Here is a 13,387-nt window from a genome sequence, read left to right on the forward strand (position 1 = left end):
ATGGTGGAGTCTAGATACATATACTGTATACGTATGTATATATTGGCCTTTGCAGAGTTTGATGATTGTGAGAAGATGAGAGATTCAGGAGGAAGGCGAGGCAAAGATGTTGGACTGCTTGTCATGGAGTTTAGCGTGGTCCAGATTTGCCTGCCTTAATGGTTTCAGTACTTCTGTTGAGATAAGGCCTCGAATTCCAGGCAGGGGAAGGTGCGATTGGAATGTTTTTGTTGGAAAGCTTGGTGCAGGGTGCATGGCCTAATTGGGGTGCAATCCTGTTAGTTATTGACTCCTTATTAGTGATGAGCGAGCGTGCTCGGATATCATGTTATTTGAGCATGTTTTCGAGTGTTATCCTAGTATCTTGAGCTCGAATAATATTTTTGAATCCCGTCGGCTGTTCAACAGCCTCAACACATGAAGAGATTTCCTAACCACCAGGCAATCCCCACATTTGTTGCTGCCGTCTACCAGCCATGAGACATGCAGTTGCGGGGACTCGAACAAATTATTTGAGCGCGCCGAAGATGCTCGGCGAACACTCGAGTGCGGATGGTAAAATTCACGAAGATATTGACGGGTCCAACCGACACGGTCCTGGGTATGGGGGCACAAATCGACTGATCATTGGGGAAGATGTTGATTGGGCATGTCTGATTTTTTTTTTTTTGGGACTTCCGACGTTTTTTCTCTCTCCAGGAGATAAGTCCCCAGCAGAGATGTCCAACGGCAGCAACTTGAAAGCACTCGGCCAAGCGAGAGCTCCTGTGTATGGTAGAGATCGAACGATCAGCTGAAGCATTGTGCGGTCGACAGCCGTATGGGGGGGCTTTAGAAGGAGAAAGCTTGTATGTCTCCTGTGCGGTAATAATCGGGGTCACCTACTTTTACCTTCATACCTTTTTTACGGAGGTGCTAATCTGTGTCCCGGGTAGGATGTGAGGTGCTGCGTGCCGTCGAGCTTTAGCTTACACCATTGTGTTATAGAGGCAATTTTACTTTTCTATATTAAAAAAGTTCAACTTTTGGTTTAATTTCAAAATATTACTTTCTATTGGGCCAAAGAAATCCCAGCAAATGGCGCCGTTCCTCTAGGCCCCAAGTGTGCGCTGTCCTCGCGATCAGGGCACAATATGGCTCTCGCACAGACTCCGATAATGTGAATTATGCCTGATGTCAGGGGAATATACTTCAACAACAAACACGGAGAAGGAAGAACTGGGGCAACTTTCCTAGTCGTTTCTTGGATTCTGGAGACTCCAGAAAAGATCTAATTTTGCTGAAATCCCAGAAATAGCTTAACGACATCTGAAGTCACAACCTCCGCAGCTTCCCTTACACGAAGGTCCAGACTTGTATGTTTTTGCTTTAATCCTCCTGGTTTTTTATGCCCCTAGTTTGGTTATTTAAAAACAAAAAAACAAAGTAGACTTATGGTAATAAATTAACATTTCTTCAAAAAGTCTGTCTGCTTCCTAACAAATCATGGGCTTCCAAATGTTTCTGGTCCTTTTATTAAAGCTGCAAGAACGTGATCATCTATGAAAAATAACAATCTGAAGAATAATTGATTAAAAAAAAAAAACTAATGTAAAACAATTCATAGATGCTCAACTCTCACGGACGTGGTCATCAATCGGCTTGGAAGATTCCAGGAGAAGAAAGATATGGGCAGGGGAAAGACAACTACGAATCCCATACAAGGGAATAAAAAATATTAAAGAAATGCTCCATAGTATAAAGCCAAAGGGCAAGATGGTAGTGATGTATAGAGTAAGTGCGCACCATGAACACGGACGCAACGTGAGGCTGGATATCAAATGTCCTTGTTTTTTTTGTATGGACTGTCCACAAAAAGTCACATGTGGTTGTCACAGATCATAATTACCCATAAAAGTCTTGGTTTTTGAGAATCACGGATATCTGAATAACATTGCAATGACTAGGAGAACATTTGTCTTTTTTTTTCATACATGAAAATTACTGATGACGTTCCGGATCTAAAACCGCTGGTGAAAGACGGCCCTTGTTTTTACTTGCGAGAAAAATCCCGGCCGTCTCAATGAGGTCTTACAGACTTGACTGTCAAACTGAGCTCACTGATGGGTTCACTGTTAACTCAGTCTGCAGCCACCCCTTTGACTTTTTACCTATTTTGTTATATTTCAACTGGTGTTTAAATAGGTTTGTAATCTGATTTGTGCGTGATGCATCAGCACCGGATAACTAAAAATTGGCACATGCATATGTATTCACCCCTTTTGCAATGAAACCCCTAAACATTTCTGGTGCAAGCAAGTCCCTTCATAAGTCCCATGCTCCGTGACAGGACGGCCCCCTGTGTGCAATCTAAGTGTCACTTATCTGTCAGTATATACACTTTACCTTTTCTGAAAGGTCACAGAGGCTGCAACACCATTAACAAGATGCACCATGAAGACCAAGAAGACTCCAAACACCACCATGAAAACCAAAGAGATATCCAAACACCACCGTGAAGACAGATCTCCAAAGACCACCATGAAGACCAAAGAGATCTCCAAACACGACAATGAAGACCAAGGAGATCTCCAAATAACATGAAGACAAAGGAGCTCTCCAAACAGCACCGTGAAGACCAAGGAGATCTACAAACACCACCATGAAGACCAAGGAGATCTACAAACACCACCATGAAGACCAACACCTTGGAGATCTCCAAACAAGTCAGCAAAAGCACATCTAGAAAGGGGCATGCGGGGCATAAACCCTGGGCACAGCCTACAGAGTGGCGCCATCAGGCCGCCTAATGTGTCTCACGGCAGCAGCATTTTTCCGTCGCTGGACTGGGAGTACAATTGAAGTCCTGAGCTGGATCAAAGCGACAGCAGCGTGATCAGGTCATATGATCACGCTGCTGATGTCACCTGCTGCGTTGCAGAGGCGCGCACTGGTGGCAAGTGCTCCAGTGCAGCTGAAGACAGACGATTCAGTGTAGCGGGGTATTTCGTGTGGGGGAGAGGGATGAGGAAGCTTTGAGGATTCTGTTTCGAGAGCATTTGTGATGCTGACCAATTCTCAGATTTTTATTTATGTAAGGAACGGTAAAGGGGTCCAGGTTTGTGATGAGTCTGCAGTCATTCTGTGTGACTGCCAACTTCTGAATTCTCAGTGCGCACTACACGCTGTCAAGATTCTCTGATGCCGGCGATTTACATACATGCGCTCACGTGCTGACTACACATGAGTGGCCTCACTCAATGAAAATGAATTGAGCGAGGTCGGGCACGTCTAGTTGGAATGTGACAAGAAGTATACAAATCATATAATTATGCAAGGGAGAATCCTAAAAGTGTGCAGTACATCCGCTGTGAGAATTCAGAAGCCTGCAGTCACGTAGAGTGACTGCAGACTTTCATCTCAAACCTGGACGAGCCCTTTAATTATAAAATGAAGCCCTGCAGCAAATTCTAAGAATGTAATATTCTCACTGTCAGGATTCAGCTCTGGTGATTCCAGCAGTCATCACATGGCTACTTCACCCATATGCGACTTTCAATCTTACGGTCACGTGCAACAAGATTCTCTTCCAGGTTCTCTCTGAACACTGAGAGAATTCGGGAGATCAGCAGGTAACTATGTGTAAATCACATATGTGCTTGGGGGGGGGGGGGGGAGGGGGTCGCCAAACTGAATTCTTGCCCCCCGAGCACCATCAAATCCATTATCATCAATATGGTACTACAACAATCCTGCCAAGAGCGGACCGGCCACCAAAACTCACAGCCCAGGCAACGAGGGCATTAATCAGGTAGACCGCACAGAGAGTAAGGCTGTGTGCACACGTTGCGTTTTTTTCGCGGTTTTTCCCGATAAAAACGCTATAAAAACGGAAAAAAAACGCATACAATAAGCATCCCATCATTTAGAATGAATTCCGCATGTTTTGTGCACATGAAAAACGCATCGCGGCAAAAAACGCAGCATGTTCATTAATTTTCCGGTTTTTTTGCGGATTTCCCACTCCAAAATGCATTGGGAAGTGTCCGGAAAAAAACGCGGCAAAAACGCATGCGGTTTTCTTGCGGATTGCTTGCAGAAAATGTCCGGAATTCTCAGGAATTTTCTGCAAGAAATCCTGAACGTGTGCACATAGCCTAAAGGTAATCCTGGAGGAGCTGCAGAGATCCCAAGCAGAGACTGGAGTATCTGTCCATACAACCATAATAAACCATACACTCCATAGAGGTGATCTTTCATAGAATGTTAGAGTTGGAAGGGATCTCTTGGGTCATCTGGTCCAACCCCCTGCTCAAAGCAGGATTCACGAAATCCCAGACAGATCTCTGTCCAGCCTCTGAAAACTTCCATGGAAAGAGATCTCGCCACCTCTCGTGGCAGCCTGTTCCACTCACTGTTACTCATTGATCACACTCACTGTCAAAAAGTTTTTTCTAATATCTAATCTGTTTCTCCTCCCATTCAGTTTCATCCCATTGCTTCTAGTCTTTCCTTGTGCAAATGAGAAATATGAAATAAATATGATCCTTCTACAATGTGACAGCCCTTGAGATATTTGTACACACCTATTAAGTCTCCTCTCAGTCTTCTTTTCTGAAAGCTAAACGTTCCCAAATCCTTTAAACGTTCCTCATAGGACATGGTTTGCAGACCGCTCACCATTCTGGTCGCTCTTCTCTGAACTTGCTCCAGTTTGTTGATATATTTTTTAAAATGGACACAGTATTCCAGATGAGGCCGGACCAAAGAGGAGTAGAGGGCAATAATGACCACGTGATCTAGACTGTATGCTTCTGTTACTACATCCCAGAATTGTATTTGCCCTTTTTACTGCTGCATCACACTGTTGACTCATGTTCAGTCTGTGATCTATTAGTATGCCCGTTTTTTTTCACATGTGCTGTTGCTTAGCCCTACTCCTCCCATTCTGTATATGCTTTTTTCATTTTTATTACCCAGATGTAATACTATTGCATTTTCCCTGTTAAAAATCATTCTGTTAGTTGCTGCCAACTGCTCCAGTTTATTTATATCTTTTTGAATGCTCTCTCTCTTCTCTAGTATTAGCTGTCCCTCCTAGCTTTGTGTCATCAGCAAATTTAATCAGTGTACCCTCAATTCCTTCATCTAAATCATTGATACAGATGTTGAACAATACAGGTCCAGGACAGAGCCCTGTGGTACCCTACTAGAGACATTCTTAAAACTGGATGTGCAGCCATTTACGACCACTCTTTGGGTCCAATCACTAAGCCAGTTGTGAATCCACCTAACAGTTGCCTTGTCCATTCCATACTTAGTCATTTTTTCAATAAGGATGGTGTAAGATACTTTGTCAAATGCTTTGCTGAAGTCAAGATATACTATATCTACAGCATTTCCCTGATCCACACAGTCAGTGATTCTGTCATAGAAGGAAATTAAGTTAGTCTGGCATGACCTATTGGTTACAAACCCATGCTGACTCTAGTTAATCACTTCATTCTTATCCAGGTACTTACATGTTGTTTAATAATTTGTTCAAAGATCTTTCCTGGTATAGACCTCAGACTCATCGGCCTATAGTTCCCTGGGTCCACCTTCTTCCCCTTTTTGAAAATAGGAACAACATTTGCTCTTTTCTATTCTTCTGGGACTTCTGTTCTCCAAGAATTTTCAAAGATTATGGAGAGTGGTTCAAAAAATTTTTTCTGTTATCTCCTTCAGTATTCTGGGGTGTAATTCATCTGGACCCGGAGACTTGAATTCATTTATGTTAGCTAAGTGTTTCCTCACTATCTTTTTGTTTATTGATGTCCTGGATTATTCTTTTCCCTTAATAGGACAGTGAAAATCCGTTGATGTTACATTTTCTTTCTGAGAGAAAACATGCAAAATAGGAATTTAAAAGTTCGGCCTTCTCAACATCCTTGCTTACCATTTCATCATTTTCATCCTGTAAAAATCCTATAGTATCTTTGACTTTTCTTTTACTTTTGACATATCCCCAAAATTCCTTTTTATTGCTTTTGATGTCTCTTGCAAGCCTTAATTCATTGTCCGCTTTAGCTAATCTGACTCATGCCCTGCAGGTTCTGCAGACAGCATTATATTCTTCTTTAGATACGCCTTCTTTTTCCATTTGATAAACATTTCTTTCTTCCTTTTTAGCGTGTGTTTAAGTTCTGTGTTCATCCATCCTGGTTTCCGTAAATGCTTCCTATTCGTCCCTCTTTTCGGAATTGTTAACGACTGTGCTTTGAGAAACTCATTTTTCAAGATTTCCCATTCTTCCTGGACTTTTTTATTCCTTAAGGATATCCAGCCATTGGATCCTTCCAATTCTCTTCCTGAGTCTGTTAAAATCTGCCTTTCTGAAATCTAACCTCGAAGTCTGAGTCTTCACAGGTCTTCCTCCTCTAAGTTATCCAAAATTCTAAAATAGCATGGTCGCTACCTCCTAGGGTCCCAGGCACTCTTACCTTCTCAACCATTTCCTCCCTGTTTATAAGGATTAGTTCCATGGTAGCAGATCCCCTTGTTTTCTCTCCTACCTTTCGGAAGATAAAATTGTCAGCAAGAGAGGATAAGCATTTGCTTGACCTGTTAGTCTTGCCTGAGTAAGATTCACAACAAATGTCTGGATAGTTGAAATCTCCCATGACCACTGTCATATTTTTTGGAGAACTTGGCCATTTGATGCATAAAGAGATCATCGATATCTTCAGCTTGCACAGGAGGCGTGTAGTAAATGCCTACAATGGTGTCATTTCCGTTGTTGTCTCCTTGTATTCTTACCCAAACCGTTTCCACAGAACTACCAGTCTCTGAAGCTTCAATCTCTGCAGATATATGCTTTTCTAACATACAGTGAGACACCTCCTCCTCATTTATCAAGTCTGTTTCTTGCAAATAAGTTGTTTCCTTCTAGCCTTGTATTCCAATCATGTGTATCGTCCCACCAAGTTTCAGTGATTCCAATGACCTCATATTTCTTCTCCTGCGTTAGTAGTTCCAATTCTCCTTGTTTGTTGCCTATGCTTTCTGCATTCGTATAGAAACATTTTAGTTTCCAGTCTTCGTAAGGTGCACCCCATCTCTAGCAAGTAGTCCATCGTATAGGAAATTCACACCGTGACCCAGAAATCCAAATCCTTGCTGACGGCACCAGCCAGTTGTTCACCTGCAGAATCTTATTCCACCTCCTCCAAGGTTGTTCTTTGTGGGCAAAGTCTTATCTTCATGTATTTCTTCGTCGTTCTGTGTGAGAGCCTGGTACTGGTTCCTCAGCAGTATGGGTGCTGACCTCCTCTTGATCCTTCTGCTTCTGCGGAAGAGCAGGCAGAAAAAAAGCCTTTACTTACAAATATTGTAAGGCTCGTTTTGAGTTTGCCAAAAGACATGTTGGAGACTCCCCAAATGTATGAAGGATGGGTGTGTGGTCAGATGAGACCAAAATTGAACTTTTTGGCCACCAAGGTAAATGCTATGTCTGGCACCAAACCAATATAGTTCATCACCCCAAGAACACCATCCCCACAGTGAAACATGGTGGTGGCAGCATCAAGCTGTGGGGCTGTTTTTCAGCAGCAGGATCAGGGAAATTGGTCTGAGTCCAGGGGAAGATGGATGGTGCAAAATACAGGTCCTTCTCAAAAAATTAGCATATAGTGTAAAATTTCATTATTTACCATAATGTAATGATTACAATTAAACTTTCATATATTATAGATTCATTATCCACCAACTGAAATTTGTCAGGTCTTTTATTGTTTTAATACTGATGATTTTGGCATACAACTCCTGATAACCCAAAAAACCTGTCTCAATAAATTAGCATATTTCACCCATCCAATCAAATAAAAGTGTTTTTTAATAACAAACAAAAAAAACATCAAATAATAATGTTCAGTTATGCACTCAATACTTGGTCGGGAATCCTTTGGCAGAAATGACTGCTTCAATGCGGCGTGGCATGGAGGCAATCAGCCTGTGACACTGCTGAGATGTTATGGAGGCCCAGGATGCTTCAATAGCGGCCTTAAGCTCATCCAGAGTGTTGGGTCTTGCGTCTCTCAACTTTCTCTTCACAATATCCCACAGATTCTCTATGGGGTTCAGGTCAGGAGAGTTGGCAGGCCAATTGAGCACAGTAATACCATGGTCAGTAAACCATTTACCAGTGGTTTTGGCACTGTGAGCAGGTGCCAGGTCGTGCTGAAAAATGAAATCTTCATCTCCATAAAGCATTTCAGCCGATGGAAGCATGAAGTGCTCCAAAATCTCCTGATAGCTAGCTGCATTGACCCTGCCCTTGATGAAACACAGTGGACCAACACCAGCAGCTGACAAGGCACCCCACACCATCACTGACTGTGGGTACTTGACACTGGACTTCAGGCATTTTGGCATTTCCTTCTCCCCAGTCTTCCTCCAGACTCTGGCACCTTGATTTCCGAATGACATGCAAAATTTGCTTTCATCAGAAAAAAGTACTTGGGACCACTTAGCAACAGTCCAGTGCTGCTTCTCTGTAGCCCAGGTCAGGCGCCTCTGCCGCTGTTTATGGTTCAAAAGTGGCTTTACCTGGGGAATGTGGCACCTGTAGCCCATTTCCTGCACACGCCTGTGCACGGTGGCTCTGGATGTTTCCACACCAGACTCAGTCCACTGCTTCCTCAGGTTCCCCAAGGTCTGGAATCGGTCCTTCTCCACAATCTTCCTCAGGGTCCGGTCTCCTCTTCTCGTTGTACAGCGTTTTCTGCCACATTGTTTCCTTCCAACAGACTTACCATTGAGGTGCCTTGATACAGCACTCTGGGAACAGCCTATTTGTTGAGAAATTTCTTTCTGGGTCTTACCCTCTTGCTTGACGGTGTCAATGATGGCCTTCTTGACATCTGTCAGGTCGCTAGTCTTACCCATGATGGGGGTTTTGAGTAATGAACCTGGCAGGGAGTTTATAAAAGCCTCAGGTATCTTTTGCATGTGTTTAGAGTTAATTAGTTGATTCAGAAGATTAGGGTAATAGGTCGTTTAGAGAACCTTTTCTTGATATGCTAATTTATTGAGACAGGTTTTTTGGGTTATCAGGAGTTGTATGCCAAAATCATCAGTATTAAAACAATAAAAGACCTGACAAATTTCAGTTGGTGGATAATGAATCTATAATATATGAAAGTTTAATTGTAATCATTACATTATGGTAAATAATGAAATTTTACACTATATGCTAATTTTTTGAGAAGGACCTGTACAAGGATATTCTTAAGCAAAACTTGTTTCAGTCTGTGAGTGATTTGAGACTGGGACAGAAGTTCACCTTCCAACAAGGCAATGACCCAAAGCACACTGCTAAAGCAACACTAGAATGGTTTAAGGGGAAACATGTAAATGTTCTGGAGTGGCTGAGTCACAGCCCAGACCTTAATCCAATTGAGAATCTGTGGGCAGACTTGAAGATCGCTGTTCACCAGAGGAAACCATCTAGCCTTGAAGGAGCTGCAGCAGTTTTGCCTTGAGGAATGAGCAAAAATGTTCACATTGTAGGCATGTATTTTACATGAACTGATGCAAACCCTAAAAAAATGAAATTCCAGGATATGAGGAAAACATCAATGGAATACATGATCTGTCCCAGTAATTATATTAGTATAGTATAGCCATCATATTTACTAGGGCAGGTTAGGACCGTATATGGACAACTGCACATACATAAGAATAAATAGAGAGCACCAGAAAAAGCAGTCAAATACGTCCAGTTAATGAAAGAATACAAAAAACTTTATTATATGATACAAGTAAAAACACCAGTATACAGTATGGCAGGCAGACAAATCCCCTGTACAAGCCCGCACACACCTCATAAAGGGACCGGATTAGGGTGCACTAGTGTAATCGTGGACAATGAGAATGTAAAATCCGTAGCAAATATATATAATGTTCACCATGTATGTGACCGTACTGATATATAAAGATCAAGTACCTACCACAGTGGGGGGTCACAACGTCCGTGCACGCCAACCCGGTCCTCCCCGACGCGCGTTTCGGCGACTACCTTCTTCAGGGGGTGTGCCCAATAAGAAGGGGCACAGATTAAATACCTTATTGCCCGGAAATAGCGGTGATCACGCTCCCCGCCGCATCGCATTATCTTCATACGGCCTGTGGGACCGGAAACACACGGGCCCCATGTGATCCGCCCCACAAGGCACCGCAGAAGTCGAAGACAGAAACAACGCGACTGCGCATGCGCAAGCAGCAACCGCGGCCATCTTTGAATAGGGCATATACACTGGCAAATAGCAGAGAACCATAAAAACGTACAGAGTGTGATGCATATGCATCGGACCGCAGCGAAAACATGACGCAATATAAAGAATTAAACTAGATAACTATTTATAACACAAATATATGCTTTTGTGACCACTTATTGCTGTGAATAATAACACTGTGGCCAGTACCCACCAAATTGAAATATTCTTACTTAATACACATTAGCCATGTATATAAGGCGGGTACAAGGAACGAAATCACCCATAATTATAGTAACTTCACATATACGGACTTTGTGATTAACATCCATCATACGCTTTCTATATACAAGAAGAGCTATCGATATCGTGTATCCATTTAATAGGCCAATAAACTCTTCATCGCATGATTCACAATATCCAATATGTATAACAAGTCCATACTGAAGGGTGTTGATGTTCACCAGTGATGTTACGCAGCAAGTCCAGTTTCTTCTTGCTATCATGTAGAGTGATCATCCCGCACATGGGCCATAATCCAAGGACAAACTACAAATATGAAACAATAAAATAAAAATTAAAAACAAGCAAAGATAGTGTATGCGGAGTCACACAGAGGAAAAAGGTGCACAGCACGCGGGGGACTACAGAAATGGGGCAAACGACATACCCTCATTCAACCCATCTGGCTGAACAGTACGTAAACGCCAAATCCAGCGTGTCTCCAACATGCCGAGTCTTTTGGATAGGCGGCCACCCCTAATGTTGATCTTTAGGGCATCAATTCCCCTTACTCTCAGCATTGTGGCATCACACCCGTGGTATGCCTTAAAATGCCTCGGCAAAGTTTTTAAAGTGGTCGCATCCATGTGGCCGGCAGCCGCCTGTATCCCCAACACGTGTTCCCTCACACGGACTTTTAATTGGCGAGTAGTGAGGCCGACGTATATTAGTCCGCAGGGGCATGTGGCATAATAAATGACAGACCTAGTGGTACACGTGATTCGTTGTCGAATCGAAAACACCTGTGTACCATTAGAGTTGGAGAAAGAGTCACATTTGTCAATGTTGGGACAGGCGACACACCGGCCACACGGAAAACAACCAACAGTAGGTGTAAAATTATGTAAGAAAGTTACGGGGGACCGTCCCTCATGATGACTATGGACCAACTGATCTCTAAGGTTAGCGGCCCGCCTAAACGTGAGAGATGGTTTATTGGGAATGAATTTTTTGATTATGGGATCTACTTGGAGAATCGACCAAGATTCTCCGTATCTGATCTGCCTTGGAGTTATAGGTGGTGATGAACCTAATATTATTATTAACCCTATTTGTCTGTCTATGTTGGCTGCCATAGAGTAAATTATGGCGTGTAGTGTGTTTTGCCCTCTGATATGCCTTCTTGATGGATCTGCCACTATATCCTCGTGCTAAAAATCGCATCCTCAGTTCCCCAGCTCTTTTCTCAAAATAGGAATTTAAAAGTTCGGCCTTCTCAACATCCTTGCTTACCATTTCATCATATTCATCCTGTAAAAATCCAATAGTATCTTTGACTTTTTTTTACTTTTGACATATCCCCAAAATTCCTTTTCATTGCTTTTGATGTCTCTTGCAAGCCTTAATACATTGTCCGCTTTAGCTAATCTGACTCATGCCCTGCAGGTTCTGCAGACAGCATTATATTCTTTAGATAGGCCTCCTTTTTCCATTTGATAAACATTTCTTTCTTCCTTTTTAGCATGTGTTTAAGTTCTGTGTTCATCCATCCTGGTTTCCGTAAATGCTTCCTATTTGTCCCTCTTTTCGGAATTGTTAACGACTGTGCTTTGAGAAACTCATTTTTCAAGATTTCCCATTCTTCCTGGACCTTTTTATTCCTTAAGGATATCCAGCCATTGGATCCTTCCAATTCTCTTCCTGAGTCTCTTAAAATCTGCCTTTCTGAAATCTAACCTCGAAGTCTGAGTCTTCACAGGTCTTCCTCCTCTAGTTATCCAAAATTCTAAAATAGCATGGTCGCTACCTCCTAGGGTCCCAGGCACTCTTACCTTCTCAACCATTTCCTCCCTGTTTATAAGGATTAGATCCATGGTAGCAGATCCCTTGTTTTCTCTCCTACCTTTCGGAAGATAAAATTGTCAGCAAGAGAGGATAAGCATTTGCTTGACCTGTTAGTCTTGCCTGAGAAAATTTCACAACAAATGTCTGGATAGTTGAAATCTCCCATGACCACTGTCATATTTTTTGGAGAACTTGGCCATTTGATGCATGAAGAGTTCATCCATATCTTCAGCTTGCACAGGAGGCGTGTAGTAAATGCCTACAATGGTGTCCTTTCCGTTGTCTCCTTGTATTCTTACCCAAACCGTTTCCACAGAACTACCAGTCTCTGAAGCTTCAATCTCTGCAGATATATGCTTTTCTAACATACAGTGAGACACCTCCTCGTTTATCAAGTCTGTTTCTTGCAAATAAGTTGTTTCCTTCTAGCCTTGTATTCCAATCATGTGTATCGTCCCACCAAGTTTCAGTGATTCCAATGACCTCATATTTCTTCTCCTGCGTTAGTAGTTCCAATTCTCCTTGTTTGTTGCCTATGCTTTCTGCATTCGTATAGAAACATTTTAGTTTGTGATTGGTGTCTCTTCCTCCAATATTTGTATTTATATTTTTTTGCCTTTGTTCTTCCTTTCCACTTCTAATAGAGTTCTCAATAGTATTTGTCAGGTGTATGGCTTTTTCTGACCTTTTGCTTCCCTTCCCACATTGTTCTAGTTTAAAGCTCTCCCGACGATTGTAGCAAGGCGACTTCCAAATACATGTTTTCCAGTCTTCGTAAGGTGCACCCCATCTCTAGCAAGTAGTCCATCGTATAGGAAATTCACTCCGTGACCCAGAAATTCAAATCCTTGCTGACGGCACCAGCCAGTTGTTCACCTGCAGAATCTTATTCCACCTCCTCCAAGGTTGTTCTTTGTGGGCAAAGTCTTATCTTCATGTATTTCTTCGTCGTTCTGTGTGAGAGCCTGGTACTGGTACCTCAGCAGTATGGGTGCTGACCTCCTCTTGATCCTTCTGCTTCTGCGGAAGAGCAGGCAGAAAAAAAGCCTTTACTTACACAAATATTGTAAGGCTCGTTTTGAGTTTGC

The 13,387-nt window shown here is 42.5% G+C and overlaps 1 protein-coding gene across 1 annotated transcript in view; it reads left to right on the forward strand.

Moving 5' to 3' along the window:
- LOC138666186 (zinc finger protein 850-like) overlaps window positions 1-13,387 on the forward strand; it is an 80,449-nt gene that overhangs the window by 39,005 nt on the left and 28,057 nt on the right. The window lies entirely within an intron of this gene.

The sequence above is a fragment of the Ranitomeya imitator genome, chromosome 2 (genome assembly GCF_032444005.1).
Source record: "Ranitomeya imitator isolate aRanImi1 chromosome 2, aRanImi1.pri, whole genome shotgun sequence".
Taxonomy (NCBI): domain Eukaryota; kingdom Metazoa; phylum Chordata; class Amphibia; order Anura; family Dendrobatidae; genus Ranitomeya; species Ranitomeya imitator.